A 16,529-nucleotide genomic window follows, 5' to 3' on the forward strand; every position below is an offset into this window, starting at 1 on the left:
TCAGTGGCAAGGCACTGGGGGTGGATGAGATTCGTCCAGAGATGCTTAAGGCTCTGGATATTGTGGGGCTATCATGGCTGACACGCCCACAGTACTCTTGGACTGGCAGACCGGGATGGTGGTCCCCATTTTTAAAAAAGGGGACCAGAAGGTGTGTGCCAACTATCGGTGTATCACACTGCTCAGCCTCCCTGGGAAAGTCTATGCCGAGGTGCTGGAAAGGAGACTCTGACCGATAGTTGAACCTCATATTGAGGAGGAACAATACGGATTTCATCCCAGCCGTGGAACAATGGACCAGCTTTTCACCCTCTCACGGATTGTTGAGGGGGCATGGGAGTTTGCCAGCCCAGTCTACATGTGTTTTGTGGATTTGGAGAAAGCTTACGACCGGGTTCCCCGAGATATCTTGTGGGAGGTCCTCTGGGAGTATGGGGTACTGGGGCCACTACTCTGGGCTCGAACGGGAATTAGACATGGTAAATGGAAACAGACAAACATTACATGAAGATCTCATACATCAAACATACAACCTAAATGAAACATCGCATCATAAAAACAAAGACCAGCGAACACAAGGTGCAAACACAGGGCTTAAGTACAAACAGGGATAATGACAGAAAACACAACACAGGTGAAAAACAGGTGTAACCAATTAGGGGCGGAGTCAAGAAAACAAGGGGGCATGACAAAGAATTCAAAACAAGGAAGCACGTGGACAACTGGGAAGTAAACACAAGCACATGGATGTCTGGGGGGGGCAATCGTGACAGTCTGTGGCAGTCAAAGCATATTTGAAGTCTGATAAGTACTACTTTGATTTGATTATGACTCACTGCACTTGGAGAATAATTCTAATAAAAACAGATTCATTCCTGCACATTTTAACACCAGTGTGATCCAGAGCTTTAAGAAAATGTATTTAATAAATGCAAATCAATTATATTGGATAAATTGAATGTACAGACTGTTTCTAGTGAGAAGCTAGACTTTGGTACTACATAACTACAGAAGCCTAAAAATAGCTACAACACTATGTTCATGCTGATTGTGGCTTTAAAGTTCACCCAGTGCCCCTGGCTGAAGAAGTAATTGCTCAACAACTGGTCATGCGGGTGGTAAAGACCACAACAGAATGCCTCCTGTAGTTATTGATCAGTTTTTCACACTGCCCTTCAGGGGTTTTTGTCCATGCAGAACTCCCTAACTTTGTCCATTTGGAGAACAGAGCACTGACTGTGTTTCAGTGGATCCCTAGAGAATTCCAGAACGAGAGCAGTCAAGAGTGTTTCTGAACATTTAGCTGAGATTTTTTTTTATAAGCTGTAGGCTATAGCTTATATATCTAATGTATCTACCATAGTTATTTTTGCTGTGTCAAAAATACAAATGAGTGATTGTGTAAAATTAAGCAGCTTTTAAACATTTTTATTCCAGATTGAAACTTAAATTAGGCATGATTTTAATATTTTATTAATGTCTTTGAATTAGAATGCTACAACTATTGAGACAGTTCAATTTTTTTTCTGAATTAAACATGACAGTTTTTTCACAGAGCAGGTTCAGAATTATCTTGACATAAACTAGAAAATATACTAAAGTACTTCATATACCAATGGAATGGAATCGAAGTTTGAGCACAGAAAAGTAAATTGAGTTCTGACCTGTTTGGAAAATCTATGCAGGCTCTTTAAGATCTGATGATGAAATGATCTTACAAAAAAGTGACTTCATAAAGACAGGTTGACTAAAATACAACTATGTTTATGAGTGGTCTGAGTTAGATCACATCTGCAATAAATCTGGCTAAATTGCTCACAAACATAATGCAACAATGTAGATTTGACACACTGTCTAAAAACAGCAGGCATCTGTTAGGTGGTGTAACAGACCTGGCATTTAGCATCCTCCTCCAAGTGTGTTAAGCTGTCCAGTGATGCTGCATTAGCAGCAGTTTGAAAAGATGCGGAGGCTGACTTCATGTGTCTCAGAGGAACCATGTGCCAGTCTTCACCCTCCCAGCCTAATAACATCATGTGATAGAGGGAGATCTTGCTAGCCTGTGAGAAGTAAACAAAAAAAAGGAAAAAAATGCACAAAACTACTTCCACCATGTTGATGAGGAAAGACGTTTTGAGTCATCACCATTATCTTTCTGCTTTGGTAAAGGTTTATCGTTGTCTCGTTTCTCCTTAAAGTAAAAAACATCTCAGCTTACAACTTTTCATTTTGGTGCTGATGAAGGGGGCACTCAGACACCTCCTTTTTTAAACACAAAGTGTACCACATCTCATGCTTAGAAAGAAAGAGCACATGCTTCTTAAAGGGACAAGTTGTCAAGTAGTTACAAAAAAGTGATTGAGAGTACATTAAGACCAGGGCAAGCATTAAACATTTAGAAACTGACTTATAAAGTTTCAACTTTTTTTTCACATTTAGCTTGTGTTAATCTTTGTGCTGAGCGTTGAAAAGCTCTGAGTATTCAAAAACAGCCAAAACTAGCCTTTTCTCTGATAGTGACTAAGAAGGAAGCATTCTTATAGTTAACTGGTCAGCTATGATGATGTACTGCACTTTTCTGTGGTGCTCAGTATAAAATTTTTGATATACAAGTACAGTTTCAAACCATGAAGTGCACTATGCAGACTAGAGGAGTCCTTTTCAGTCACAGTTTAAGTTACTCCATAGACTTGAGAGAGATTGGAAATGTGTCTTCTGAACGCCCCCGATAGATGTAACTTTAATTGTGATGCTGTCAAATCTTCTGTGAACTGCACTTCATACCTGCACTTTGGAAGGGCTTCATTATTAACATCAGTTACTTTGCTTAGCAAGTATGTTTACTCTAACTGTACCCGTGGTTTTGATCATTATTAATATTTAAACTGTTGATCTTGCCCAGTACACTATAAATCTGACCGAATCCTTCTTTTATAAGCATCCAAATTGTTTGTTCTTCTTTCATGGAGATTTAATGACTCCCCATGTTTGTTTATGCCTTCTGACTAAGCACACACTAGCCCTCATCTTCCCAGCTTGGTACCATCGTCTGATAGAGTGACACTGTTTTTACATTTCAGAGAATTGAAGCACCTCCCTGACTGTTGGCTGCTTTGTGGCTGTTGTCGGAAAAATGTGAGTAGCTCTAGCTGTTCAAACAGAGTTCTCGGATAGATCTTTCAGCACAGTTAAGAGACGAGTCTAATATTCTTTTCAAAATGTCATCCATTAACACTGATTTATGATGATGTAATGCAACATGGGACATTTTAATAATCTGATTGGCAGATGCCTAGCAAAACTTACTTTTCTGCATTGCACCGCTGCTGTTCCCATAGTCCCCTGCACACAACTGCCGCCTGTCTCCAACGAAATGATTGAGAGGTGAAATGAAATAGCTCATTTTGCTGTAATGTAAATGTAGCTTGAGACCCACCTAGCTGTTGGGAACTGGTTACAACTAAAGTGAAGGGGGGGCGGACATGGAAGGCAATGGATAGTGGATATATATAGATAATGTACAGCAGCGTGCAAAAGGGCCAGTGCCTAGCATAGTTTTGTTGTTGGCCTACTCAAACACAACCACTAAATCTGGAAATTATCAGATGAATTGAATCAGGAGTGTTTGAGAAGGGAAATCACCAAATTACCTTCCAGGACTGGAGTTGTGTACCTGTACTGTACAGTTTTGTTCACTATTAACATGCCACATAATACAGTCTCAGTGCTCTATACTTTTGGATCTGAACTGACCACTTTGACTGCTGTCAACTCAAAATATCTATCTAAACATTTTCCATGTCAAAAGTTTGATTTTATCTGCTCCCTCTTATTAAACTCACCCTTTTTCAAAAAGCCTAGAGATATGTATGTACTCAGCGCTCAGATGGGTGTTTTGATGGTTTTTGCTAACCCCTGAATGTAGCTGGCTAGGGGAGGCCGGTTGTACAGTGAAATACAGCTGGCTCATGAAAGGGGTCGAGCCCTACTAAAATTGATTGCATTTGCTGAGAGGCCCAGAGCAGCTTTCCCACATTTCAAAGCAGGCCATATAGAAGGCAGGCTGAAAATGCAGGATTTTCCTGGCAGCTTCACTGTCAAGGGCCATTGGGGACCCTCTGTGTATGCCACAGTGAATCTCAAAAAAAAAAAAAAAAAATTCAGACATCCTGCAGCCCTCACATCCACAGTGGCATCTCACTTGTATCTCTCCATCTCCCTCTCTCTGCCTCTGCTCCACATTTAGCAGCACAAATATTAATGGTACCAACACTGGTACAATCACAAAAAAGTGCTGCTTCTTCGGAAAAATCCTGTATGTTTGATGGTGCTTGAAAATTAAAGTAACTAACAATAAGATCATTAAGCATATGTTTATTAAGGAAGTACAGATATAGGAATTCTGGGCCAATGCCAATATCCTATATTTTTCATCATTTATATCTCTGTTGATGCCAAAACACACACATATATAAAACATAGTCACTGGGGCTAAATCCACCTGGTGCAGATACAATCCATTGGGTAAAGTGAACAAAATAGAGGCTTTTTTGTACAGTTGCCCAGTGTCACACATCAGTACATCAAATATAGTTTTAAAATAGCTGTCAAATGTAATCAAATTTAATCAACCATCATGATTCCAATATCATTGCGCTTTTCTTCTATTTAAAAGAGTATATCTGAAACTGATAAATTGTCCAGCTGACAATTTTCAGACTCCTTGGGTTGAAGACAATGAATCAGTATGACGTAAAAGTGCATAATGTTTGTTTTATAATTCACATGTATTATGTATTTCACAGGTATTTTGTATTTGTATGGGTATTTTTGTCATATTCTCATGCTGTCTACAAGTATCTCCATTATTTCTACATCATTTAAACATTGCAGCTGTCTTACATTGTGTTAAAATTTCTTGATCAATGGACTAAATGTCTCAGAATTGCTTGGAATACAGTCTCTTTAAATTATATTACATTAAAAATAAATCTTATTTATTCATCATGCTCATGATGATCATGATAATAATCATGTTCTCCTTCAAAGTTACTATTTGCTATGCTTTTGTTCACCTCATCCATTATTTTTCTTCACTACTTTTTAATCAAGGAATTGCATTGTCAGTGCCGCTAAACATCTCAGCTGACTGACTTCTGTATTTTGCATTAACTGGTCATCTGGCCTTTTTGCTCTAGTGCTGCTGAAAGATGTGGGTTTCATAATAATTTTGCCAAAGTCTCCAATGAGCTGTAGCTTATACTGCACTGTGGAAGATACTAATGATTTTAGAAACTTTTAAGATCTTTTTAAAGAATGCCACTTTCTTTGCTTAGCTGGCTGGTTCACTGCCAACTTCTAATTGCACCAGTGGTTTCTATCTTTTTCAATATTTCAGACTGTTGATTTTGCCCAGTGCACTATTCATCTGACTGAATCTTTCCCTTTTTTAAGCATGCAAATTGTTTGTTTTTCCTTCGTAGATATTTAATGAATCTATGTTTGTTTATGCCTACTGACTCGAGGCAGATTCCGAAGGCAAGAGCAAACACCAAAACCAAGGACAGACATTCAAAGCTCTGCTATGTGTGCTCACTCGGCACAACTGAAAGTATCTAACCAATTATAACCACAGCACACCCATTAATTTTGCTCATCTACATTGAGGCTCTGGACACAAAAAAGTGCTGGAATTCCAAAACAGGAAAAGGCACATTCAAAAATTGACATCTGCCTCATTTTCATATTTTTAATCTTCAGCTCAACTGGCTTTAGTAGCAAGAATAATAATAATCACTTTTCTCTCCAAATGTGGAAGGCAGTGTGGATAGATGTGTAACTTAATGAGTGAACATACATCCGCAGGGTTCATTCCCTAGTGGTAAAGTACAAGGCCAGGGAAATAGTTCTCCTTAAGCATTTTCCTGTGGTGCCTGTCGTTTCATTTTAGCTGGTTAGAGATTTCAATTTACTGGTTGTCTGCATTTAAAAAGAGCCATGCCTTGAACTGTGGAGATTTAGGATTTTAGGGCTTAGGATATATGTCCCCCAACTGTAATGCTGCCATATAAGGAGCACAGTGAGACTGAATATAAGACATTTGGACTGAGCTTCACTACACAGCCAAGTTTAATACTGCTACACTGCATAATTATATAACACAAAATAGCAAGTAGATTTGGTTTAAAGTGTCCATGTCATGAAAAAAACTCAGTTTCCTTGCTTTTTAAAAATGATTTTGGTGCAGTATGTAAACATTCTGAAACTTTCAAAATGTACTGCTCATTCTCCAGTCCACATGCTCTCTATATGGAACCTACGCTTAAAAACAGACCCTTTTGAATTCAGTGTTTTGTGATGTCACAAAAAACATCACATTTTCATAAATCTGCACATTTAGTCTCACTCATTCAAGTTAAAGGTATAATGGGTATTTGATCACTGTTTTAAGGGCAGCCAGTCACAGTGGATGTAATTTACATATGATCTTAAAGGCACAGTAACAAACAACATCTTCTGATGAAAAAAGGTAGATTCAAAAATGATCATTTGATCATGTGAATAAACTATAGACTTTTGGTACATAAAACTACACAAAAAATAAGCAAATTTCAGGGGAAAATATAAAATACCACAAAAATATGCTTTAATTCAAACCTCAGTCACATGGTATAACAAACAGAATGTGAACACCATTGTATTCATTGTCATGTGAATTTTTAAATTTAAAAATAATGAAATTCCAATAAGACAACAAAAATATAGCTATGGCATGCTTTTTTTAGACATTTCATGTGTTATAATGCTTTTGTTGTATGTGAGTCTTTTATTTTTTATATACTTTCTTCTGTTGTTTGCTTTATTCTTAAGGAGTTTTAGAAACCTGGTGATAACTGTGAGATATTTATACTTGTAGTTAATATTCAGACAGCAAACATGCAGCACGATGTACGTCTCACACACAGCAGTAACTCCCATCTCTGAGGATTCATTGTCCTTGTGAGTCACAATGAATACATGCATAATAAATCACTACTCTGATGTAGAAGTTTGGATCAGGCTCCTTCAGATGCTGTCTGATGAAGCACCGATATTAAAGTCAAACCACACTGAATTATCAATCACAGTAATGCTGCATGTCCTCATACAAAAAGCAGTGCATGAAATAGAGTACAACTTACTCAATCTGCCCAATTAGGAAGATGCCATGGACAAAGTGAATGATTATGCAAGGGGTAGAGCACTGCATTCTTCTGTATTCCACAAATGTTGACTGCATTTGAATATTTGGAAAATGAAATCCTGAAACTTTAATATGAAATTCAGAGCTCCTCAGTTTATCAATATGCAAGTAAATTAGCTCAAATGTGAACATATTGGACCAGGACCACTAAGCGCTGGGTGCAGTTTTATGATGGTCCTGTAATGGATTTTTCATTAATCCAAAGAGAGAATGCAAACTTAAAGTTTGTGTTCTGCTAAATCTGAGATACAAAAAAAAACGTATTAACACCCCAGTGTTTTTATTAATCTTCTTAACATGGGCATACCTATAAAATATACAATGTGGTGTGTATGATGTAAAATTGATGCCATCCATTTGCAGTCTATGTATGCTTTAAAATAAAAGCAGTGAAATACCCAAATCAGATTCATGAGTTCATTAACATTTTAACATGTTCTTATGAAACTTCTACAAATTTCAGTTCCAAACAGAGTTGCAGTAGTATGTAAAAAGCAGTAAAAAGAGAGAGAAGAATGTAGTACATTCTGTTTGGCCTGTATTAAATCAAAAATGGTACATAAACTTTATTTTTGATGTTTAACCTTATTGCTTTTTTTTTTTTTTTTTTACATTTCAGTTGGCACATGAGCATGTTTACCACTGTGTTACACCATCTTTCCTTTTGTTGTTTGGGACTCAAGATATCAACTTTTGAAAGCAAAATTGTTGCCTTTCTGTTACTATACCTTTCTTATCTTTCACATAAATCTTTGTTTTCATATTTTGTGCTTCATAATACACCACACATCTTCAGTGGGCGACAGGACTGGATTCCAGGCAGGCCAGTCTAGCACCCAAACTTTCTGACCACGCAGTCATGTTGTTGAAACACGTGCAGAATGTAGCTTGAAATAGGCATGTTTTTTTTGAAAAAGACATTGTCAAGAAGGCAGAATATGTTGCTCTAAAATGTGTATATATCTTTTGGCTTTTATGGTGCCTTCACAGATGTGCAAGCTGTCAATCCCATGGGCACTAGTACATCCACATACGATGGGAGTCCTTGGCTTTTCACTGGTAACAGCCTGAATGGTGTTTTTTTTTTGGCCCATAACACAAACATTGTGATAGGTTGACTCCTCAGACCACAATATAGGCTTCTGCTGTGCATCTTTTCCAGAGTTTAGATGAGCTAACACTGATTATATACCTTGAAGGTGGGGGGGCATTTTGAAAAACTAAGCAACTTGGGGTCAATTTTTTTGCTAGCTGGCAGATTCAGAAGGAAGCCAGATAGATAATGCCAGACAGATGTATACTGCTTGGGAGCTAGACAACACATTTCAAACATATTGCCCCCAAAATTAACTCAAAAGCTGTTTTAACTTTTCAAAGTTTTCCTTCCACATTCAAGATGTCTATTAAAGGTGCCACAAAAGGGACATTCTGGCCAGACTAGGAACAACCACTTTGAATAACAGGTTTTCTGTGAAATACATGTTGTAATAAATTGTAGAAGACAAATAATACTTTAACAAAGACTTAGTATGAATTGCTGTTTTATTGGTTGCAAACTTTAGCAAAATACTGAAAAATACTGAGTCTATGCACTCTCCAGTTGTATTTTATTGTGATTTAGTGGACTTGACAATGCATTTTAATTCCTTACCTTTTTATTTTGAAGCTCTTAGATGACCTTGACTTCAAGTGTAAGAGTGTGATCTCTACAATAGAAAAAAGGGCAGTTCCTTTTTATTTTACACATTGAGTTCATGCTAATTAAAACAGACTATAAGTCGACTTCTCATTAATGTTGTGACCTACGTGATGTACTTAGTCTGCATGCTGAAGAGAAGTATTTGAGCAAGAGCTAATGCCCTGTTATCGTTCATTAAAGCTTGACAAGAGATCTAGGTCACCCAGTTGTCTTAGGTTTCTAAGATTCACTTTGTCATAAATTACTGTGATGGTCCGTTTTAGCTTGCTTCTGTCCTCCCTGAGGCCAACATTTAAATAAAGATGTTTTGTCAAATCTACTACAGAAGAAGCTTAATGAAATCAGATTAAAGAAACTAGACCAGTTACATTTTTATAAGCATCAGTCAGACATCTACGTCCAGCTGTCCACAGTATGTTATGCTTACTCAGTATAATTTTCTCAAAGTTTAGCTCTTTGTAGACAATATAATGCTGAGAACAACTTGGACATGCAGTACAGAACAGATGGCCTGCAATACATTTAAAGAATTATGCGAGTTTAAAATTAAGTTTAAATTTGTAATGGCTGCTGCCACTGCCAAAAAACCAGACTGCCTAATTAATTGCAGGTTGTTAATTAATGGCTGGTGAGTTGATATGCAAATGCACTTTCTGGACTAATCTGTCTTGTCAGTACTCTTTGTAGATGTATAGTTAGAGACTGTAGCTTGTGTTTTTCCATGCACATCATTCATTCTCTGCCCCTTCATCAGTGGTCGGTTTCTGATCACAGGACCACTGTTGACTGGATATTTGTACTTGATGGACTTTTCTCAAATCAGCAGTGACACAGACACGTGTTAAAGCCCCAGTAGTGCAGCTACACTTAATACCAGCACATACTACCATGCTGGAATCACAGCTATGCTGAGAATGGTCCAGTTCCCAAATAATATTCTGGTCAGCAGTGCTTCTATGGTGTTTCCTATTTATTAAGAGATGGGGTAGACAAATCCTATTTTGGATGTGTGAAACTCAAGAATGGTATAACACTTTAATGTGCAGTCAAAGTAATAGGAGAAATTAGGCCTTCCAGACATTTGATCCAATTGAAAAAATGTATTTTTCAATTAGGTAAGACTACATAGACTAAAAATCTCCATCTGATGAATAGATGTCTATAAAGTCTCAATCACAGTGAGAAAATCCATCCTGTATTTTCAGAGTTGTCCTCATCTATGTGTTGGAGAAGAAAACCAATGTAGTACAGGCCAAGCTGAGAACAGTCTTTCTGCAGCCCCTACTGTGTAAATCTTGTTAAATAGGCCACCTGCAAGGTATCCTCTTTATAGCACAATTAATTGAGTGGCAAAACACTCTAGCAAAACAATCAGGCATGAGAATGCAAAACAGTGTTCAAGGATGCTGGACAGCCTGAAGATAACAACTGAGGCCCCTGTTCAACAAGATAGAATGTGAAGACATATTCTAATAGAGCAGAATGCAGGATTTAAGTTGGTATTTTATAGTATAGAGTGAAGTGGCTCCTTAAAAGAGGGGCATCACAATTTGTGCTCTTTCATAAACATAGCTGCTGAAAGAATTATAATTATTATAAATTATTATAAAACGTTGTGCCGCATTCACTGTATATCTTAATTTTAAGCACTTTATTTAGTTAAAGCATAGTGCTTCAGAAAGTACATTTCACTAAATCCATGACTATGCACTAAAGTGAATATTCTGATATTTCAAATGTTCCACATCAAATATGCATGTAACGGCCTTGCTTCATTCACAGCAACATCTGATGATGTTTACTGCAGAGTTCTATAAACTGGGGAGAACATTATGATCAGACTCTTATAGAACTCAGCCAAGACAACTAACAAACATCATTAAATAAATATGTTGGAACTGGGCATCAAATTTCTCTTTATAGTACTGGAATTTCAAAACAGCAGAGTGACCATTAGACCTGGGAAAGTAACAGAATGAGTTATACTGAGTTAAATACTACTGGTATATGTGACTTAAATACAGATATTCATTACATGAATGTAATTGAATTACATTCATGTAACCTACTTTTTTTACCTTGTATGATGCTGCTAGCCAGTTTCCTCTCTTTCAGTGACATGCACTTGAGTGCTAATAGCTTCCCCTTGTGCTCAGCATCAGCATTTCTGACATATTTGACTTAATAAACTGCCAGCTGGCCTACAGTGATAACATGCACAACTTGCACTTTGCAAATATCGCATGAGATCAGTGACTGTTTGTGTAATCCAATATCATCTGCTTATGTCCACAACTTCTGCAGTTCTACATCACATTTAGGCCAAGTAAAGTAAATTACAGTCATATGTGGTAGAATAAACTATAGAAACATTAGTGGACCTAATAATATAGGATATGGGCCCATTAAGTAACAGAAAGAAGTACGGTAATGGTAATATAGTAATCCTTTGAAAGCTAGTTGGACAAAACTATCCATGCAAGTATTACAGGCCATAAAGAAGCAATATGGACATGTGCATGAACATAAGCCAGCATAGCCTTAAACATGTTTCATGGCATTTTCCTAAAAATTGGCTAGGTGGATAGATACAAGAGGGAAAAGATATATCAACACATCTGTGAGCTTGAACCTAAGCGAGTGTGTGCTTAATCTCTAGCATTTTTGATAAGTTTGCATGATTTTTTGAGGGTCTCCGGTTTGCGAACTCTGGAGGAGTGGATGATTTACCTAATGAAGACAGAGCTCCCTGTAAGCCGCTAAAGTGGGTTGTAATGCACCTTGGTGAGTGTGGTGCTGTTCCTAATGAGATTACTCTACAGGCTTAGAGAGATAGAAAGGAGGAACACCAGCATGATTTACATGCCTTACAGGATCAATTAGAGGAACTGCTTTAGCAGCTAATTACTCAACAGAGACATAAACTCTGGTGCAGAAATTAATTTTGAAGCATTGAACCAACAGGGAACCAAATGTCAGAGACAGTGCAGGACCTCTGAAAAAACAATTGGAGGGGAGGGGGGGTCGGAGTAAAAAAGGGGGCAGTCAAAGTACAAGAAGAACTGTGATAACCATGTTAAGTGATTTAAAAGATTTGCCTAAATGTGGAACTGAGTGAATGGTAAATAGTAATGTTATGAGCTAATGCTTCGTACTTTTTGCAAATGACCTCACATATCATGTAGTTCGATCACATGTAGCATTTTTCTCTGATAATTTGCAAGCAAACATTTTAAGTGTTTCCATATGGGGTAAAGACATGAGATGAATAAGCAGGAAAAAAAAACAAGTAAAGAAAGATGACCACAGGCACACTAACACTGTAATCATATAATCTACTGTTCAGTGGGGAGACCTCAGGGCCTTCCAAGCCTAATGATTTCTAGGTTTTTAAAATATGTCATTTGCAGTAATACTCGTTTTTTGTTAAGTTTTGTTTGAAAACAAAGGAGTTAAACTCTAAGCACTGAACAGAAGATTGTTCAAACAGGATTATCTCATGTGATACGTAGGTTACAGCCAAGCAAGTTCGCCCACTGGTTCGGCCTTCAGGAGCTACACAAAAGGATTGGTAACACTTCACATTAAGGTGAATGACCTGTCAGTAATTAAGGCATTTAATAATGAATAACTAATCAGAAAGTCATGAGTCAATAATCAGGAACAAATGAATAAGTCATATATTGACAACCACAAGACTAAATTACTAACCCATGTACTAATGAATGAAGATAAAGGTAACAAAGGCTTTATTCAGTGCCTGAATTTATTAGGAATTCACGTGTTAATTAAGCATACAAAAAAAATGTTAGTACAGGTTGGCAAACTGCTAGAAGCTCTGTTAATTTCATTCTGTTCAAGCAATTTATGATTACGTATGTCACACTGCAATGTCATACTGTTACAACATAAACTGGTGTGCGTTTAATAAACCGTAAACTAGTTTATTAACTGAAAATAGGCATTTGATTTCATCAAAACTGTGAAATATCTTAACATATGCCAGAATTATTCTGAAACATACCACCTTCAGAAAAATGAAAATGCATCTTCCATTATACATGTTTTTTTTTTTGTTTTTTTTTAAACTGCTATAAATGTTTTAGGATTGGAAACACTTCAACTGTTTTCACAGCTGGAAATTACTGCCATTTTTCTTCGTCAGTAAATGGCAGCAAGAGTGATAAATGCTATATGCCAAGCGGCCACAGAGTCTTGAGTGAATATCTCATAAAACTTTTAAGAGAAGCGAATGAAAATATTTGAAATAATTTTTTTTAAATCAATATTTCACCCTTTTTGCAATATTTCGCATTTTTCTTACTTTTAAAGGTGAGTTTTGCATACTGTATTATATACGTAATTTACATCGCAGATATAGTTAATATTTACACATGGTATTGTTGTCTGAGTGTTCGTGCCTCACCTCTTTTTAGACTAAAGTGTAAAACATGCAGCTGTTATCTGTGGTGAAACAGAACGGATTTGTAAATGCAAAAGTAAGGTGTTTGTGTTTCTCACGAGTGTCTTGTGATTCTAGTAGTAATATGTGGCGTCCGGCACGTCTCTGACACGATTCTGTCTGGTTAAAATCACATGTTGATTTTATGCTGCTTTGTTATTTCTCCTTTGACAGGGACTCTTATTTTGAAGGGCTATGTGTGCGCGGTGGCAGAGCTTCACAGGGACTAGTAGTAAACAGACTGAGCCGAGAAAGCGAGGTCGCCAACTGCGCTTAGCCGAGCGCCAGCCTGGCGCGATATTCTCCCCTTTCTTTTGTTCTCCATTCAGAGCTTTTCAGTAAACCTGAGTGACAGACTTGATCTTCAACTTGTGTGAGTTATTTGGAAACTCCATGCCATATGAATATCTTTATCTTTATCTAAATGACTTTAATTAGCTTTTAGCAGTTCTGTCCGTTTTACAGATGATTTTGGACCAACAGAACCAGTAGGTTATGTATTGGTTCTTCTTCGTTTTCCGTGTAGTACAGTGACATATTCACGTGCTCTGGGTAGAAGTCATAAGATGATACTAAAATATGCTTTTTTATTCCTGTAAATTTCGTCAATGTAATGTTTGACATTGACAGAAGAATGACTGTCAGTTCGGTAAGTAATGATTAACCCCTGCTATTTTGTTAGCTTTTAATCAGTAATGCAGTGTACCATTATGAAATTTCCTTATGGTACATGTGGTTCATCACTTTACTTTAGGGCTTACAAACATGAATTCATCATGAATCAGTAGTCATTGCTTTCTTTATAGTGAACTGTGAATTGACATGGCCTACTGTTGTATTTTTCTCACTCTGACACACCTCAACCAGCACAACAGGAGCTTGTAAATTAGCTGTTCAGTCAGGTGTACGAGATGTGGGAGAGGACAAAAATGTGCATAGAGTTAAGGATTCTTAAGACCCCAGGAGAAAGGTGCTACACTTTCCCTATCAATAAATAACAAATTTCTGAATTCAGTGGTATTTGTAGAATAAACCGTTCCGTCATGAGGCACTGTGTATCAATATAGGATTTAGAACATCATATTATTAACATGAAAGATGAATTAAAACCATGGCAACTGTCACAAATGAGGACTAGTTGCAACACAATGTCAGTGTAAGCTTTTGATTTTATTGAACAGTCACTCAGTGGGTAGAAACAGACGAGGTAACATAAGAAATCACAAACAATAAACTTAAGACCTGACAGACAGAAACAGGCAATTACAAGGGCTGCTTACACAGCATGATGAAGCAGAAGGACAGGATGATGAGAGGATGGAGCTACAAAAAAAACACAGTTGACTTTAGGCATAATATGATTTTAATATTAGGCATAATATTTCAGAGCACTGTGTCTGAGGGGGATCTTGTCCATCCAACCATTTTCTAAGCCACTTCTTCCTCAGGGTCGCAGGGGGTGCTGGAGCTTATCCCAGCAGTCATTGGGCGGAAGGCAGGATACACCCTGGACAGATCACCAGTCCATCGCAGGACAGACAGACCAACACAGACAGTCACTCACACACTCACACCCAGGGGCAATTTAGCATGTCCAACTGGCCTGACTGCATGTCTTTGGACTGTGGGAGGAAACCCACACAGACACGAGGAGAACATGCAAACTCCACACAAAGAGGACCCCGGTCACCTGGCCGGGGAATCAAACCCATGCCCCCCTTGCTGTGAGGCAACAGCCTCACACCACTACCCACCATGCCACCGTGCCGCCCCCTTGTGACAAGATTAATTAATACATGAATTCCTGATGAATTCAGGCACTGAATAAAGCCTTTATTACCTTCATCTTCATTCATTAGTACATGGCTTAGTAATGTAGTCTTGTGGTATTTAATATATGACTTGTTCAATTGTTCCTGATTAATGACTCATTACTTTCTGATTAGTTATTCATTAGTAAATGCCTTAATTACTGGCAGATCACGTACACTTAATGTAAAGTATTATGAAGGTTTTTCACATTAGATACATAATAAGGAAGTGACGGTGGAATCGACCAAACACAGTTTAGAAATGAACAATTTAGTGAGAAATAAACATTACTCTAGGCCAAGATGCAGAACACAGGGAGTCCTGATGGGTCTGGGACCTGATAATTAGTATCCCTTAAATGTCTCAATGTGAAAATTCCAGTAGGTCCCTGAGAATTAACCTATGAAGTTATGGTGTCCATTAGGGCAAAATAGATGCTCAAATACAAATTCAATGAGAGGTCATTAATGTCCCAGTGAACTTGGTATTCTTAATTAACTAGATATGGAGAACTGGTAGCAGACTTGTTCACCCAGTTGGTCCCTCATAGCCTAGTAACTAACTATGCTCTGTATACCTCTAAAAGTTTTACAACATGCTGTAATATATTTGTAAATCTGAAAATTTGCCCAATTGTGCAAGAAATATTTTATTGTATTGCACTGTGTATTGTATTTTATTGCATTGAATGGCACAGAGTTTTGTGTTTAACTGTATTGTATTGTATCTTATTGTTATTGTATTGCATTGAATGGCACAGAGTTCTGCGTTCAACTCTGTTTCTTTTTCTCTCGGTGTCTGCAGTGACATTTTGTTTTTAGCAGTATCTGAGCTCAGGACTGTCTTTTTCTCTAAGCTACTGGTAACTAGCAAAGATACTTTCTCTAGATAGACAAAGCACTTCTTGTAAGTCGCTCTGGATAAGAGCGTTTGCTAAATGCTGTAAATGTAAATGAAATTGGTGGAAAGTGTGAATTATCACTTATTTCTCAAACTGAAGACAAAAGTGAAGATGGGTAAGATCTCAGTTAGTGTGTGGAAGAACACATTACCAAGCTAGAAAGGAGTATTTATCAAAAGAATTGATAAACCAAACAAATCCTTTATCAACATGGATGGAATGGGGAAGAGACATGATAAAAGAAACACAGGATAAACAAACAACAGAGGTAGTAATAAACAAACACCAAACACTTCAAACATCAAACAGCACAAACAATACAAAGACCAGCAAGCTAACATGGGAAAACATGGCTAAAATACAACAGGGATGATGATGGACAACAAGACACGGGTGGCAGACACAGGTGGTT

General features: G+C 37.5%; 1 long non-coding RNA gene across 1 annotated transcript; it reads left to right on the top strand.

Moving 5' to 3' along the window:
- The first annotated feature begins 13,658 nt into the window (after positions 1 to 13,658).
- LOC119264188 lies at positions 13,659 to 14,888 on the top strand. Its single transcript, XR_005130853.1, has 3 exons — positions 13,659 to 13,777; positions 14,035 to 14,053; positions 14,853 to 14,888. It is a non-coding gene; the product is annotated as an uncharacterized LOC119264188 (long non-coding RNA).
- Positions 14,889 to 16,529: the final 1,641 nt, after the last annotated feature.

This window comes from Pygocentrus nattereri, chromosome 10 (genome assembly GCF_015220715.1).
Source record: "Pygocentrus nattereri isolate fPygNat1 chromosome 10, fPygNat1.pri, whole genome shotgun sequence".
Lineage (NCBI taxonomy): Eukaryota > Metazoa > Chordata > Actinopteri > Characiformes > Serrasalmidae > Pygocentrus > Pygocentrus nattereri.